This window comes from Sebastes umbrosus, chromosome 3 (assembly GCF_015220745.1).
Source record: "Sebastes umbrosus isolate fSebUmb1 chromosome 3, fSebUmb1.pri, whole genome shotgun sequence".
Lineage (NCBI taxonomy): Eukaryota > Metazoa > Chordata > Actinopteri > Perciformes > Sebastidae > Sebastes > Sebastes umbrosus.
In genome coordinates, this window is record NC_051271.1 from 30512850 (window position 1) to 30531298 (window position 18449).

Consider the following 18449-nt stretch of genomic DNA (forward strand, 5'->3'; position numbering starts at 1 on the left):
GAAAATATCGTTCATATTATATTATTATATATATATATTTTCAAACAAGCTGTCATTTTATGGTCAAAAAGACAAAAACAGAATTCAGTAAACCTTGTTGTGTCCACTCACTCACGGTATTGGCTGGAGAAACATTTGATTGGTTATATTTAGGCGCTACACCTTGACAGGCTTCACTATTGGTTAATCCCCTTCGAGGCCACGCCTCCGCACCTGAGGTCAGAGGTCACGGTTAGCATCATGCTAGGTTGAAGCTGCGCTCTGGCTGCTCTTCTCAAGTACGGCGTTAGCTAGCTAGCTAGCATGTAATACACAGGACCACGTGTACAGCAGGTACCAAGTCTGCTCTGGCACCACACCTCAGAGAGTGAAGATGTTGGTCTGTTAGTCTCTCCTCGTTCTCTGTAGTTATCTCAATGAAACCACTGACACATCAGTGAGGGAGCTCCTGTGTATACAGATGTGTGAAATATGACAGAAACACCACATGTTTGTCAGTAACTTCACCTGTCTGGGTCTAGTTGAACTAGTTCAGGGGTCAGCAACCTTTACTATCAAAAGACACATTTTAGGGAAAGAAAAAAAAAATCTGTCTGGAGCTGCAAAACATTTGATCATTGTGATGAAGGTAACAGTTTATAGACTAAGTATATAGTATATAAGTCTGATGCAGTGAGGGCCCAAGTGCAAATGTATTACTGAGTATTAGGGCCACATTGAGGGAAAAAACATCTGAGATTTACAGAATAAAGTCATAATATTCAGAGAGAAAAGTCGTAATAATACGAGAATAAAGTCATAACTTTATGAGATTACGAGAATAAAGTCATAACTTAACTTGAAAAAAGTCGTAATAGTATGAGAATAAAGTCATAACTTTACGAGAATATAAGTCGTTATTTTATGAGAATAAAGTCATAACTTTATGAGAATAAAAGTCGTAATATTACGAGAATAAAGTCATAACTTAACTTGAAAAAAGTCGTAATAGTATGAGAATAAAGTCATAACTTAATGAGAATATAACTCGTAATTTTATGAGAATAAAGTCATAACTTAACGAGAAAAAAAGAAAATGACATGTAAAATTACTACTTTGTAATATTATGACTTTATTCTCATAATATTATGACTTTTTTCTCGTAAACCTATGACTTTATTCTCGGAATACTATGACCTCATTCTCGAATTCTCAGATTACATTTTTTCCCCTCAATAATGCTAATGAAATATCAGATGCAAACATTGCTTTTCTGAGTGTGTGGCCTGGACATCACAAACATGGTGGGGAATGCTACAGACGAGGCAGGTGTTGTGGTCGGAAAAAAAAGTCACTCCGTTTTCACCCTACTCAAAGTAAAGCAGCCCAGTATACAGTTTATTTTCCACTCACTGGATATCGTTGCAAACAAAACTATGTAACTCCTCCAAGCTATCTTGAATATCTCACATGGTTAAAGAAACTTATAACTGGTTTGCTCATTCAGCAAAACTCCAGAGTGACTCCAAGAATATCAATGAGACTGTAAATGATGGTGGCTGTGATGCACTTACCTGCATCAATGGAAATGCTGCTCAAACTGGAGCCGTTTTGCCCATCCTCTGTGTGATATCCACCATGAATAGGCCAGGAGTGACAGACTTAACCACTGAGGTTTTCTCATGTCCGGTCGACACCTTGAGTGCCAGTGGAGAAACATCAGCATCAGCATCAGCAGGCTTCTCAAGGTAATGTGAAATACAGTTGTTACACAACAAGAAGCTGACATCATATACACATTCAGTTTCTTAGCCTTTACAAACTATATAATACAACATATTTTATTCGGAGCATTTACTCTGATCAGTCTCCAGATACAGAGCTAAAAAGCAATGAGGCCATTGACAATTTTTGGCTGGAAGTTGAACATTTGAGGATGTTGGAGGAAACCCATGTTTTCAGGCATTAGCACTGGGTGCCATCTGATTGCTTGCTCTGCCAATATCCATGATGATCCATATGAGAGGCCATTTTCCCAGGTGATGCTGCTGAAGGATGACACAAGGAATCGCATGGGGCTCCCTTCCAGCCTCATGGATGTGGCTCTGGCCTGAGGAGGAGTGGATAGGCCTCTGACCTGGCTTACAGTGACTCTACATTGTTTTGATTCTGTGCAAAGGTAAGGGAATTTATATGTGGCCTATTTGCACTGTGGCTTTGTGTGTGTGTGTGTGTGTGTGTGTGCGTGCCTGTGCCTGCCACACTTTATAGAGGACCGAAAAATAAGAAAGAAAAAGACTCAAAAAATAATATTTAAAAGAAGTAAATGTAGGCATTACTTAATTGATAAAAGGTGACATAAATTGATATTTCTGTTTTAAGAAACGTAAAAACAAAATACAGAAATAAATTAAGTTTGGGGAAATAAATAGTGGGAAAAATGCAAAGGGAAAATAATAAATAAATAAATACATTTTAAGATGAATAAATAATATTTAAAAATATATATATTTATTTTTTTAAATATTATTTATTCATTTTAATATGTTTATTATTTTCCCTATGCATTTTAAATAATAAATAAATAAATACATTTTAAGATGAATAAATAATATTTAAAAATATATATATTTATTTTTTTAAATATTATTTATTCATTTTAATATGTTTATTATTTTCCCTTTGCATTTTCCCCACTATTTATTTCCCCAAATTTATTTATTTCTGTATTTTCTTTTTACATTTCTTAAAACAGAAATATCAATTTATGTCACATTTGATCAATTAATTAATGCCTACATTTATTTGTATTAGTATTTTTGGTGCATTTAATGGCATATTAATTTATTTATTGAGTCATTTATTTATTTATTTTAGATTTTGTTTTGATAGGACGGATTTTGGTGGGTTTTTGTGGCTCTCGGCAGTATTTGATCATTTGTGGTTGAGAAACATTTTGCAGTTTGTGTATTTGGTTGTCTGACTGCACTCTTTGTGGGTTGCGATAGCTATTTATTTAACATTTTACTTTGTTTTTTTGATGCAGATATGGAGCTTTCTATGCTTATGGTGGGTTTTCTATTGGGTATGTGGTGGTTTTACACTGGTTTACTGGCAAGTTAATGATTTGAGCTGTTTTTTATTGAATTGGGCTGGTTTGAAGTTGTGATTGGGCTGGAAACTGTCAATCTGATCTGGCAACACTGCTTTCCAGCTGTGACATGTCAAAATGTTATTGCTGCTAACGTGTTAGCCAGTTACTGACACATCCAGTCAGAGAGCAACTTTAGCATCTCATTGGAGTTGTGTTTCTGGCTTCCTGGGGAATGTAAATCCAATATGCAACATGTATTTTAGCTCTAGTTAGAAACTCATCTTCAGCTGTCCACCATTGTGCTGACGAGTTAGTGTACACTCAGTTAGTCTGAACGAGGTCTGAACTGCTTGCAATATGAGGATCGAGCTAAGATCTAGTTCATAAGCTAGCTATAAAAAACAAGAGTGAGATAAAAACGCCTTCAAGCTGCACAGAACCGCCGTTCACATGTAGCGTCTGAAAACGCATGGAAAACACCAGCCGTGCCTATTTCATCCTTTTATCCAATGTGCTTTGGGTGGTTGTTCTCCTGTCATTACTAAGCAACCAAAATCTGCGTGCTGCGATGATGATGATGATGATGATGATGAAGTTGCAGTAATTTAGCAGTAAGCCTCACTGACTACACTAAACAAAGCCAAACAAAGATAAATGGTTTTCCGGCTTTGTAAATCCCTCACAGTAGCTTTACTGCTCGATTTCTCTGTGTCATTCTGGCTGACCTTTCAACCGGACGTTGTGACGTTCTTGGACGGAAAAGGGTGAAACTATTTTTAAAACTAACTATTTTTATCTCGGGGCGCAGCCGTTGTGTCCTGAATAAATAGGCGCTTGAGCGCTGCGACGGTGACGCTCCCGCGTTTACATGTCTACATTGACAACAATGGATTTGAGGGTGCAAAAAACGCGGCGTGTGAACGGGCCCATTTGGGTACTGAAACTGTGCCCCCGTCTCTTTGCTAACCTCTGATCCACAGGCTTCTGCTCTTGGGGTTTTCTGTCCATGTTCGAAGCTATTTGTGTACTGGATGTAAAATTTGAACACTTGGCATTTTAACAAAGAAGAAAAGAAAACAAACCTGTTTTGTGTTAGCATTCATCAGCAACACCTCCCGAGAGGCGCTGAAGGTGTGACAATGGCTAATACTCATGGGCCATGTTGACACTGTTTACTGCTGGGTGAACACACTGTTGTGCGTCAGGGCCAGTGAATCTTAATCATGTTAAATAAATAAAAAAACAATTCATGATGACAATAGCTAATACAGCGAAACACAGTTGTTACACAACAAGAAGCTGTCATCATATTCACATTCAGTTTCTAGCCAATACAAACTACATATTACAACATCTTTTATTTTGAACATCTACTCTTCTGATCAGTCCCCAAATACTGAGCTAAAAAGCAGCGGTTGTGTGTGTGTTTGCTAGTGTGTGCATGCGTATGTGTAGGGCTGCCCCCTCTTAGTCGATTAGTCGACTAATCGGTCGTTTTGGTCTTAGTCAAGTATGATTTCTTTAGCCGATAAGTCTTTTTTTAATGCTTTTTTTCATGCTGAATGACTTATTTCTAAGAAACTTATGAGCACATCTCTGGTAAACATGAGATTTAAAATGGGGCTTTTGTGTGATTCTTTGTGGAGAAACTCAGTTTTACAGATCCCTCAATTAAATCAACTGATCAATTAGTCGACAAAATCGTATGAGTTTTAGTCTGCTGAATTCCTTTGGTCGAGGACAGCCCTAACGTGTGTGCACGTGAAAGATAAATGTGTGTTTTCTCACGTGTTGTGCCAAATTCAGGATAGACATTATATATTTACAGTATATAATATATATATATATATATGTATATATATATATATATATTCACTCATTCACTTTCAGTTTGTAGCATCTGTCATCCGACTATGTGTTGATAACATGCCTGTTTAGAATGTTTGCAGTTCACTTGGAGTTCAGGCACAGCAGCCCCTTCATTTCATTGGACAGCATGTGAACTAGCATGTCAGGAGCCAATCAGCTACTTGGAGTGGTTAAGTGGTATATTGGCTTGTTTGGCCTTTGTAGTCTGGTCTGCTCCTTCACTGCAGTGAGTTCAATGCATATGTGTGGGATGAAGGTCGTCTTGCTGGCTGTATGAGAGATTATGTGCGTCAATTAAGATGTAAGTATGCTTCATATTGTGCCTTCGTTGTAAAAGTGGGGTTAATAAGTGTTTTACTGTGTGTAATTTGATATAATTTGTGTGAGTCTTACAATTACACACCTAACCATAGATGAATAGTGGTTGCTTATTCAATTTGTATGTCTTGTTATGTTATAGTTAATTATACTGTTATGTCTGTTCATTTCTGTTCTTCTAGAAACCACATACTGTACACTCATTCAGGTGTTAACCTGCACAGCCTTCTAGTAAACAACAAGAAACCTTTGAAGCATCTTCTCATGTATTCTTACCGATACACCACAGCGATTAGAAACTCCACAACCAGTGATATTTATTAAGCGGTTCAAACCTATCGAACAATATACGCCAAAATTAACTAAATGGGTTTTATTTCTGTAAAAAAAGCAAAACGGCGGGGGGGGGGGGGGGGCCTCCAGAATAATATCAATGTTTTTAAAATGGCCGTTGTTCCCCTTTAAAGAGACTGTTTGTAACTTTTTACACGTATATGGGTTGGTTTCCCATGCGTGCTCGCGTGTGGCCGGAGTCTCTGCTCCTCTGCCTGCATGCGCGCACACTACACACTGCAGAAGAGTTAGTAGCTCTGAGAATATCTAGTGAATGTACAGTGGACGTTTGTGCAGAAATAACTGCTGCAGCTCCTCCAGACCAACAGAAGTTTCCCGTGTCTTGTGAAGTGACGGGGCGCCGCAGCGAGAAACGTTATCTTCTCTGACCGGGTGCCGGTGTCTCCCTCCCGACCGCGGTGGGAGGGAGACACCGCCACCCGGTCGGGAAAAGCAGGAAAAGTCAGCTAACATTACTGCCAAGCAGGTGAAATATAGAGTGATATTGTGGTTTTAGCTGACGTGTGTCGCCTCACTGTTTTGAGCGATGCTCGTTCATGTCTATTTAAAGCGAGCAAACGCGAGCCCGACGCTGACTTTCGTTGATTTAACGGCCACAGGTGTCGCTGTTAACAAGCATTTCTGATTCTTACAAACAGTCCCTTTAAGATTGAGATGCTTAACATTTCTGTACCTTTTAGGTCTTTTAATCTGGAAATCAGTCTTTTTCTACTATTCTCCTGTTCATCATTCTCACTTTTGTCTCTTCTTTCCAATTTCAGCTTTAAAAAGTGAACTGATGGTGCTTATTTTGCCCGTCATCATTTCTTATCTAATCTCTCCCCTCAGCATTGTTAGTGCAGACACATTCGAGACGGCGCCGTCTTATGTAGCTTATGTGGATCTTGCACTGGAAGGGTTACCTCCTTATACTCCTTATCCACTCCTGAAGATGAGGGCCATTGTCTGAGAGCCATTGTCTGAGAGCTTGTCGCTCAATGTGCGGCCTTTTGACGGCAGCAGAGACACGACACCGGGCTCATCTGCTGGCATTCTGTCTTGATGAGATGCAGCCAATTAGTGTGAGCCACTCAGCCCGGCATCTGTCTGCAGCGACCCGAGGAATGAAAGAAGCAACAACAACACACACCGAGGTCAGCAATTCCATCGCTCAAGTTCATGACAAATGGCAGCTTGCTGTAGACATGAGTCATAGTTTATTTATATTTCTTGAGAAAACTGTTTGGGTATTTTTTTTTCTGTTGCAGCCACTTTCCCCCTGCAGGGATCATTATGATACAATTTACTGACATCCTAGTATGATTTTATGCAAACCGCCGTTTCACGACGTGTATTACTCACTGTCATTACCGACGCTTTCAAAGCACTATCTGTGTGCTTTACACAGCCGCTAAGTAGCTCCAGAATTGTATTTCAGGGACCTTCCCGGATCCATTGAGGGCTTCTAAGAAGTCCCCATCAAAGTGTGGATTAGTGGAAGCTATTTAAACCAGATAATGCGTAGTATTGGTTGTCTCATGAGAAGTTGGAGCTAAATCTTTATCACATATAACCTTTTAAATGAAGGTTTGTTGTAGGATGCAAATTGTAAGCACTTTTCTTAATCGATCATTGGTAACATTAACAATCAATCAATCAATTAATCGTAATTAAAAAAACATACAAATTGTGCGTATACCAAATGTGTTTTTTTTTTTGTTTACCTCAATCAAAGCCTTATTTCCACAGCAACATATTGCATATTCTCTGACAACATTGCATAGCCCATGAAAAAAATAAAGATAGAGGCATATATATAATAAACATATTGAATATTATTGAATATCGGATTACATGCGGAGCGTGCTCGTGTTCAAAAATAATCTCTGCTATACATCTCCGCCTAGTTTTATAAGAAAGATGCTCAAAAACAACTAAATGTAACGCTGCAACAAGAGAATAGAACCTAACAAATATCTGTCTCAAGCTTTGCTTATACTCGCGTGGGACACCGTGGCGCCGGCCTCCATAAATGGCGCGTGCACTACGAGCATGAGCAGAGGCGTTTATGATCAACGCATTGTTCGTTGCAATATGCCCCAAAACGCCAGAGGGCAAACAAGCAAAATATTCTGTGGATAAGCCAGAAGTCAATGAGTGGCACCAGAAAAGAAAGTAGGCTGCCTGGCAACAGTCGTAAACACTGACGTACGTACCGCTAAACATTGCATTTGTGTACTGTAATTATTACCGTCACTTACCTCCAAGTCAAAATGACTTTCTGTCTCTCGGTGTTTCCCCTCAGGTCGCCACTCTTACCATGAGACCTTTTTTTTTTAGCTTTTACAAAACGTTCGCTCTTATTCTTTCACAGCCTGCAGCACAAAGCCTCTTCTTTCCCCAGTGTGTTGCCTATTTCTTTATTTCTTTAGTTTAATGCCATGTGACTGTCCCTGTGGTCTCTCAATGAACAGTTGTAGAGATGTCTGTACAGGGGAACCTGCTCGGCCAGCCTCTCCTCGAAAGCATCCGTGTTGAAATGAAACTTCAGTGTCCACATTTCTGCTTGTTCTTGGTGCTGTTAGATTGCTGCTAGACTGGCCCGTTAATATGCATACAGGTGCGTGTGGGAGAGTAAAACAGTTATGAAACTGCAGTGAAAATACAGTTTTTGAGACACTAAACGCTAACAAACATTGCTTGAAGCAGAATATTACGTTAACCAAATTAAAAATATTTAATTGCGATTAATCACATGATTGTCTATACAGTAGTTAATTGTAATTAATCACAAATTAATTGCGCATTTTTTATCTGTTCAAAATACACCCCCTTAAACAGAGATTTGTCAAGTATTTAATGTTCTTATCAACATGGGAGTGGCCAAATATGCTGCTTTATGCAAATGTATATGTATTGTTGGAAATCAATTAACAACAAAAAAATGACAAATATTGTCCAGAAACCCAAGGATGGGGAATGTCCCGTTAAAAGTGCTCAACCTCCGTGTCCATGCTGCCAGCTAGAGCAACAGCGAAGGCCTGAAGCACGGCTTCAGCTCCCGACGCTGCTGACTGAGCGTCTGTCGGGCGCATCACCTTCAGCATGTGATTTTGGCGTGGCCACCTCCACCGCCTCTCCCTGCGCCCTCTGGTTGCAAATGCGAGTCATTGAAACATGCTTCGAAAATACTCCAATCTACGGATATCTAGAATGTAACTACATGTTGTTTATATTTCAGATCATTATTTCACCTGCTCGATCAACTTCTTAACGACCGATTAATCAATTGTCGATTAATCGTTAACATCCCTAGTTTGTCGTCTTGCTGCAAGTGAATCGATCGCAATGCAAATTATTGGAAATCCTTATCCAAAATCCATGGTCTTGCATCTGCTGCGTTTGCATCAGCATGCCACCTAACCTAACCCCTCTCCATTCATGTCACCCCACACTCCAGTGGCTCGCTGCCCAGCCTGAGTCACCCCTACCAGTCATAATGCATCGGCCAGGACACAAGTCATTGTAGAGGAGAGGAGAGGAGGAGGCGGAGAGGGGCGCAGCACACCGTCTGTGGCACATTTATACCAGACGTTTGATGAGAAGGCCAGAGAGGGGGAGAGGAATTGAATATTCATAGGGGCACCGGTGAGGTTGATGTGTAATAGTATCTACTGGCTGCTTTTAAGCCTGTGTGTGTGTGTGGAGACGCGACCCAGACGGACTCTAAGTGCCAGTTTCTATCAGACCAAGAGGTGTGTCATGTCACCCTTTTATGAAACCTAATGCCTACTTACTGTATGCCAGATGTGATGATAGCTGAGGCGGCTGCGCCCCGGATAATATAATCAGAGAGATCAAAAGTGCACCGAAGGCATTAAAAGTCTTGCATCATTCATACATACTGTGACTCAGAATAAGAATATTACTGTCCTCTTAGGGCTTAGTCACACCAGCCTTTATAATATAATATTATAATTGAATCACCACCATCATTGTGTTTGATCGTAGCGGCAAAGTAAATCTGCGCTAGGGATGCATGATGATATCGGCACGTCATCGGTATCGGTGGATACAGGTTTGAAAACGAAGCACCGGCTTCGGCCAGAAATGAACATTTCCTCCGATATGACAGGTCGATATGTTATGCTACATAAAAATGGCGTGCTTCACAGGGCGCCAGAGATGCGACCAAAAACCTGTCAAGTGCGCCTGGCATTTAACTGTCGGTCTTTGTGTGTGTATGTGTGTAACGTTATTCTTTTCCCCGACTCACACCCGAAAAATAACTTTCTGTGGGTGTGTGTGTGTGTGTGTGTGTGTGAAACCGCGCCCATATAAATACATACATGCTGAAAATCAATAATTTTTTACTCTATCAACTTAGATTTTTTCCAAAGTAAAAGTCCCTACAAGTGTATGATTAAACTTTTTTTCCATGGTCTAGTGTTGTTAATCGTAATATCGAATTGCAATACTTAAAAATCACAATACATATCCAATCGGCACCCAAGTATCGTGATAGTATCGACTCAGGAGATAGGTGTATCGTCCCAGCTCTAGTACCAATACCAGCACCCATAAAGTAACACCAAAACCAATAGAGTACTCCATACCCATCATGTGAATGGAAGTTATGTGTGTGTCTCACAGTGTAGCTCACAGAGCTGTTCGTTCCCTCCGCTCCCCAGCTCAAAGCCAAGTCACTGCTCACTCCAAAAAAGAGAAGAGCTGCGTTATATGTCTTTTTTCTTTCCTTTACATTCGTAGCTTCTTTTGAGGGTTTGGGATGAAGCTCAGAATGTCTGTCGTCTCTTTTGACCCTAAAGAAAATAATCCTCAAGCAAAATTCTCACTTTCAATAAAGGGATTCATCGGATTAAGTGAGCCTTTTCTTTAATTAAATCAACTTTCTTTAATGAATATAAATGATCAGTTTTGTCTGATTGCTGCTAGACCTGCCCGTTAATACAGGTGCGTCCTTTGTGTGTGGCGAGTGGGAGAGTGGGTTGTGAATTTTGGATATGTTTACATTATCTTTTTTCAATACATTTTGAGTTTTTGACTGACGACTGACTGAGACAATTACAGAGACGAGGGCTAGGCGGCGGCGCTTTACTGTGTGTGTGTGTGTTTTAGTGTTTTTTAATAATTAATATACAGAACAAGTTTATATATTTTGCTTTTCTAAAAGCATGGAGAGAAAAGATGAACCACTTTTCATGTCAATACACATGAAGCAGATGAATGATTTTTTCCCCCCGCTGTGATAATGGAGGCCATTAAAAACACTGGTCATTGTGCCTAACAGGCAAATATTAACAATTTACAAAATTAGAAAAATACAATTAAAATCTGGACAAACCATTTACAAGAATTGAACTCAATTGACATGCAGCTCTTGGGTTATTGGGAATGTTTGGATCACACAAGCGAAACTGTGAAACAATGCTAAGCAAACCACCATGCGCAATACACAAATACATTCTAGGTCGGGCTCGCTCGGGTAAGCTTCGAACTCGAGGTGTGAGCAGTACCGGAGCAAAAATTAAAATATTTAATTGCGATTAATCACACATTTTTTTTTCTGTTTTTAAATGTACCTTAAAGGGAGATTTGTCAACTATTTAATACTCTTATTAACATGGGAGTGGGCAAATATGCTGCTTCATGAAAATGTACGTATATATTTAATATTGAAATCAATCAAGAACACAAAACAATGACAAATATTGTCCAGAAATCCTCACAGGTACTACATTTAGCATAGAAAATATGCTCAAATCATAACATGGCAAACTCAAACCCAACAGGCAACAACAGCTGTCAGTGTGTCAGTGTGCTGACTTGACTATGACTTGCCCAAAACTGCATGTGATTATCATAAAGTGGGCATGTCTGTAAAGGGGAGACTCATAGGGTCTTTCCCATTAGTGCTTTTATACGGCTTGACTCCTCGACTCCTCGACTTGCGTCTTAGTCCCGCCCACGGGAGATGCGAGCGGAGGAGGCATGGAAAAGACTCGAGGAGAGAGGAAACGAGGAAATATGTTTATAGAGACATGAGACGTCGTTTCCTCTGAAGCGTCACGTGAAGCGACGTCCGTTTCTGATGACAGCAGCAGCTGATCACAGCTGGATCAGCTGTCAGTCAGCTCTAACAGCTGTTTATGTCTGAACTGATCTAATACTAATAAAGAAACAGAGTTATCAGAGCAGCAGTGTTTTCTCTCTGTTTAACAAACACCTGCACATGAATAACAGCTGCAGTCTGTATTTCTACTGTGTACTGAGTCCTGCTTAGAGGACCAGGAACCATCTCTACTGGAACAATATCTTTATATTATTTATTCATTATTAGCGTCTGTATTAATTTATATTCTGACAGTAGAAGTTATGTATTAGTCTGAATGTTTGAGGGAAAAGTGAAATGATATAACTCATATCAAACCCGACGCTCAGGAATTATCAGCCTCACATGTGACTGAATGGAAATGAGGATAAATGATGTAAAAGGTATAAAAGACAGACCCTCCTTCTCTCTCTGACTTTAACTGGATACTTAATAAAAGTGAATGAGTGAAATAATGGATGATCAAAAGAAAACTCTTTCTAATAAATAAAGAAAGTTATTTTAAGTCTGTTCATTGTCAGCTTTTATAAACCCCTCTCAGTGTCAGACTCCTTCAGTGACGGTGTGTGAAGCAGAGAGACTGCAGGTCCTTCTGCTGCTGGAACACTTCACCATCAACATGCTCCGTTTGTCGTTCACACCTACGGTTAACACAGATTATAACTAGATGGTGAATCAGAAGACAACTAAACTATAAAACTGTTAATCTCTGATCTGTCTTCACTCCGGTATAAAACTCCAGTGATGTTGATGTATCAGATCAGTCTGATCGGCGCAGCGTCCAATCAATAACTGATATCCAGTAAGGGGGTGTGTCGGTCGGTGATAAACTTCCGTGGAGGAAACACTGGAGGATGCACTGGTGTATCCTCGCTCATAGCTCCTCCAGCAAGCCTCCTCGCTCCTCGATCCTCGCTCCTCGATGCGCATTTTATGAATTGGGACGTCCTTCAAGATGGAGGACTGAGATCGATTTCCGGGTCACAGCCGGAGGATCGAGGAGCGAGGAGACGAGGAGGCGAAAAATGCTGAAATGAGAAGGACCTATAGACTCACCCATAGAACCCATTTACATTCACATATCTTGAGGTCGGAGGTCAAAGGACCCCTTTGAGAATGGCCATGGCAGTTTTTCCTTGCCAAAATGTAGCGTACATTTAGAGCGTTATTTAGGCTCCTTCACAACAAGCTAGTATGACATAGTTGGTGCCAATGGATTCCTTAGGTTTTGTAGTTTCAAATGATGCCAGGGTCTTTACTGTAGATTTAAAACTGAGCCTGCTAGAACCTGAAAATCGCTAATCGTTAACTAATCGTTAATGCGCAAAAAACATTAGTGGTGTTAAACAAATTTGCATTAACGCGCTAATATGATATTTATCGACCTCTGTCTTATTTTTTGTCTCTCCCTGCTTTCTCTATACGTTTTACCATGTCTGAAGAGTCAGTTCTTCCAGTTTTACCCAGACATGTGAGCGTTGACATCTAAAACACATCTCCTTCTCTGCGTGAGCCTCAGCGCCTCTTCCCCAGCAGCTCCCAGTGTAAGGTGAGCCACGTACAAACGCCGCCTTCTAATCCTCTGCCTGTCCACAAATCTCTCCTTGAACACGTGTGTGACACTGACCACCGCCACTGGCTGTCCTCAACACGCCGTCCGCTCCCCTTCCCTCCGTCCTGCACGGGGTCAACAAGGTGAGCCCTCCTCCCTCCAGCCCTTTCCGACCCTCGCGAGGTCTCGCTGCGCCTCGCCCGCGTAGCTCGAAACGCCTTGCGGATCAAACAAGCGCTTGGGCCCGCTCGCTGTTCAGCAAGGTCCCCCGTAGCTGCCGACCCATTGGCTATAAGAGATTCTGGTTGGCGGGCACGGTGATAAAAGCGCAGACATTATGGTAATAAAAAGGCTGACAGGCTCTGGGAAGGACTGACTCTCTTTCTCTCTCCCTCACTCTATCCATCTCGTTTTGTCTCCTATCTCCTCTCCCTCCCCTCATCGCTCTCCTCAGCCCTCGGTTCCGATACACTGGTGCCGTAGTCCATACTGTCATCTGTACGATCAACGGAGCCTGACGAAAGGGGAGGAGGACTGAGACAGAGGGGGCAGAGGGAGACAGAGGGATGTCTGGTGCATGTATACGGGGGAGAAGTTGATCAGACCGCAGTTGTAGAAGTCCTTGAGCAAAGTCACGTTGCGGAGGAGGACAAAAGAGGCGGGAATGGCTGCTGACACCCTGGAGGAAGCCTTGACCAAAGGGCTTCCATATACTAAGACCTTTCCTTAGTACATCAGCGGGATGAGCCTTGAATGTTAAATATTTAACATCAGCTTGCGGCGCTACCAGTATCGATTAATGCCCCAGCAGTCATTAAAGCTGCCCTTCCAGACCAGGTGTGGGCCTGACTTAATTCAAACGCAGCATAGCGATGGGCCAAAATCAACAGTTTTTTGGTGTGAAACGTGTGCTTTTCAATCAAAGTTGTGCTTAATTTATGAGCAAAATTATTCATCATATTCCAACCGTGCTGCATATCTCGCATGGATTCCCAAAAAATGTCCTGTGAAACGTGTGCTCTGCCTCGGTTATCTGTGTTCTACACAGCCAGCGAATATGAAAACACTATTCTAATTAGGTTTTTATTTTTCCTGGCTTCAAGGCACTAGCTACGCCACGCATTAAACAAACAAACAAACAAACAAGACGTCGTTTCTGGACCCGAAGCCAGTAATTCTCACATCTGTCAGCACCGTCTGATCAAAACAATCTATAGCATCCATAGCCGTAGTGACTTAACTCTGGAAACCGTTGCGTTTGGAGATGATTGAGGATAATGAAACAAGGAGGAAAACCTGAATTAAAGTTTCCTCGTCTCACCCTTCACACTTTGCTGAGCAGGGGTGGGGGGGGAGGATACTGATGATGCTGCCAGATACGACACACATGTTTTGATTAGGCGGATATACCTTTTCTGATTAATTGGATTAATTAAGTGGGTGAATAGTCCGCCAAGTGATAGCATAAGAGGGTTTTGTGTGCAAATTTAATTTGATAGGTGTGCGGCGCATACAATTAGGAGAGCTGTGTGGATGTGCAGCGGAGAGGCTGTTAAAGTGAGAGAAAAAAAAGAGGTAGATAGTGTGTGTGTGCGTGTGTGTGTGTGTGTGTGTGTGTGCGTGCGTGCGTGCGTGCGTGCGTGCGTGCGTGCGTGAGTGCGTGTGTGAGTGAGAGAGAGGAGAGAGACAAATCCTCACTGACCTCCACTGTTGGTTAGCCCGAGGATGAAGAGATGACACAGTGGGAATGGGTAAGCTAGTGTGGGCGGCCTTTGGTGCAAGAGGGAAGACACATGGACGGAACACTGTCAGAATATAAATGCGCCGTGTGCAGCTTTTACCATCAAAAAATCATTAGCACATTAATTTGGAGACATTAATATATTAAGCGTGAACAATCAAAGCTGAGACGATTGGTAGTTTCTACAAGCCACTGTGCTGCATTTTTAATAATGCCCCGCTGTGCTGAACTCTCTATACACACAGAAATAAGGCGCTGTGCATCCAGTAGGAAGAGAGCTGCTGTAGAGCTTCTGGAGGTGTTTGCAACTGCAGATAGTAGAGAACATGGACTGTCAATAGAAGAATTATTTAACAGCTGTTTACTACTGACCATGTATGGATGTGATATGATTACTATCTTTGTTGTATGGCTTGGTTCAGGTTAAACCCTTTGTAAAACATGAACAAATACATACTGGGAATGAATGCAATAGAACTTTCTTTGGTTTTCTTGTTGGTTTTTCCACTAGGAAATATTGCCAAATGGCTGACATTTTCCTCGCTCTGACTACCGTTACACTCTCCACTAGCACCGCACTGTTGTTAGCTATTGTCATGTGACAGACTAGCTGCAATAACTTCTTCTTCGCTGCTCTAAAACAGTAGTTGCCAGTGGCAGCCATGATACATCCAGGGCGACAGCACAGTGAAGGCTATTGTTTTGGAGCGGCGAAGAAGAAATGATTTCTGGTTAAAGTTGATTTGGCTAAAGTAGTTGTTTTTTTTCTGGGTCAATAAATTATGGTATCGGAGCGGTGCATAGACTGGCAAATTTTGGGCAGTATCGGACGCATTTCCGATCCTGTTATTAGGGATGCATCGATACCGGATCGGATAGGGCCGATACTGACTCAAATAGCTGGATAGGATATCCGTGACAATGAGGCCAATCTATTAAATTAATTTCTATGTTTATGCAATTTCAATTCCGGTATAAGTCCAACTTATTGCTGCATAAAAAAGGTTTAGAATTGAATTGTAATTCCTGTTAATTTTGATAGGTTATATATATATACATAAGTTTCTTATGATACCAGTATCTTCACTCTAGCTTTAAACCTGAGCCCGCTATAACCTAAAATTTGCAAGTTGCCTTAAAGAAATTAGTGCCGTTAAAACAAATTTGTGTTAACGCGTTATTATTATCATTAACTTTGACAGCCTTACTAAAAAATATTGTTTATATTCACTTTAAAAGGGAATTGTCAGCCCCGTGTATGAGACTATAGAGGTGCAAAGTGAGTCTGCGGTCATGTTCTTGTTTCTGTGCATGTTTTCCATGAAGTCTAAGCTTTCCCAAAAACTACCACAATCAAAGCAGCACTAACTGTCAAGCTCAGTGGTCCCTGTGCCATTGAAATCATGTTTACGCAGGATTGCGTTGGAGCCAAACACAAGAGCAGGTGATTTCGCTGATTAGTTCCTCCCCTCTGACTGAAGGTAATCAGTGAAATGAAACGCTCAAGTGTTTGCTTCAGACGCGCGGCTCTCAACAGCACACCGTTTGTTCTCCCACCAACTTATCTTCATCTCGCTTTTGATCTCGTTACTTAATGTTTATCTGTCCCTTCCATCGCTTTATCTCTTTCTCACACGTTGCTATCCCCAAAGTGCTGTCATCTCCACAACTCTCTGTCCCTTCCTTCCTTCCTATTTTACTTCGTACCATCCTTCATTCTGAAGCGCGTCCCTTGTCTACCTACTGTATGTGAATAATACATGGCTTCTGAGGTTTAGGATGCGGAGAGAGAATAAGATCCCTGGCCCGGGCTGTTTTTCTGTCTGCTCACCTCCTGGGACCCTCACGCTCACAGCGGCTGGCCAGCTGCTGAGAGGAATACTGAGTGACCTCCTATAACACACACATAGTCACACCGTTATAGGCAGGTCGCTCATGTATATGCAGAAACACATATGCGAACCTTTATGTATGCTCTGCGTGTGCATGTATAAGTGAGACCAGAATGCAAATAAAATATCCGAACTTCCTGATCCGCTGTGTGGCTATGATACAGTTTTATCTTTCTTGGCATAATGGGCCATCATCACTTGTCGTCTTGGGTAATTTATTGTGCAAATCCTGAAACCTTCTCCGTATTGGAAACATCTGCTCACAACAAAACAACCCATAGTAGAACACCAGCTTTGGATCCTTTTAATGAAATGACAATTACAGATTCCCAGCAAGCTTTCCTTCCCCAGAAGCCCTTTTGAAAATCACGACATCATAACAGGGACAAATGAGAGCAAATCTCCCTCTAATTGATAACCTCATTACCTATGTCTACTAAGCTATTAACAGCCCCCCGCTCTGTAGCGCCCGGGTCACTGGGTCACCACTGGGACTCGCATATGAGAGCAGCCAGCATTAAATTGGTACAAGCTGGCCAGGCCTCCGCGTGCTACGCTAGCTGTCTGCTGTCAAATGGCTCCACCGGACAGACACACACACCTCAACGGGGGCACCGCCCGCCACCAGCTGCTCTTTGATGATACAAGCAGAGAGCGAGGGACACACAGGAATGTTGGACGGAGGGATCTGGCGATGGAGGTGTCAGGAGTCTGAGATTGTTATCACCAAAGCTGACAATGCCTCTGTTCTTCCACTTTGTGAGATGTCTGGATGCGCTTCAGAAGAAGAGTTTGAAGAAAAAGACTCAACAAATCATACAACTTTATGTCCCCATATGTCTCTGTAGGCAGTCTACTGATGTTGGATAATAACGTCTGACCTGGGGCTTTCATGTGTTCAGCCTCTGAGCTGCGGCTGCACAATTAATCTAATATTAATCGTGATCACGATTTTGGCTTATCACAATTAAATGAACATGAACGCCTGCGATATTGACGTTTAAAATGCGTAATAGCAAACTCCGCTGCATATCAAATCAAGCACTTCCTACACTAAGAGCCAGCCACCAGGGGGCAATCGAGATGTTTTGGCTTCTCGTTTTTGGGAACCAAATGTATGCGGCTGTAATAATGGATATATTGGCTGTAATTCATTACGTTCATTATCTTGTAATACACCCATGGACTGTATGCTGTACTGTGTGGATGTATTAACGTCTCTGTTCCCAAACAACCGGCTATCGGCCAGTAGCTAGTAGTGCTAGTAGCATGAGATAAACAGAATTTAATGGAGTTAGTAGGCTATTTACTAACACGCAGGGCAAAAGCTTATACATCCATAGTCTGTGGTTTATTGGATATCCATGTTGGAGGTCCTGGACATGAAATATTTTGAGATTGCTCTCAGAATCTGTGTGCTGTATTTTTCTAACTTCCATATATGTCCATCGCTCACTTTATGCTCCTCTGGGAAGCGGCTGGGCAAAATAGTTTAATAAATAAGTAAGTAAGTAAATAATTATAATACTAGCTTATG

The 18449-nt window shown here is 41.5% G+C and overlaps 1 long non-coding RNA gene across 2 annotated transcripts; it reads left to right on the forward strand.

Annotated features, from left to right (window-relative positions):
- Window positions 1–219: 219 nt before the first annotated feature.
- LOC119485435 lies at window positions 220–15455 on the forward strand. Of its 2 annotated transcripts, XR_005206268.1 has the most exons (5): window positions 220–379; window positions 1627–1728; window positions 2020–2159; window positions 6444–6748; window positions 9055–9916. It is a non-coding gene; the product is annotated as an uncharacterized LOC119485435 (long non-coding RNA). The 2 variants fall into 2 exon arrangements; XR_005206269.1 differs by lacking the exons at window positions 6444–6748; window positions 9055–9916 and adding an exon at window positions 15266–15455.
- Window positions 15456–18449: the final 2994 nt, after the last annotated feature.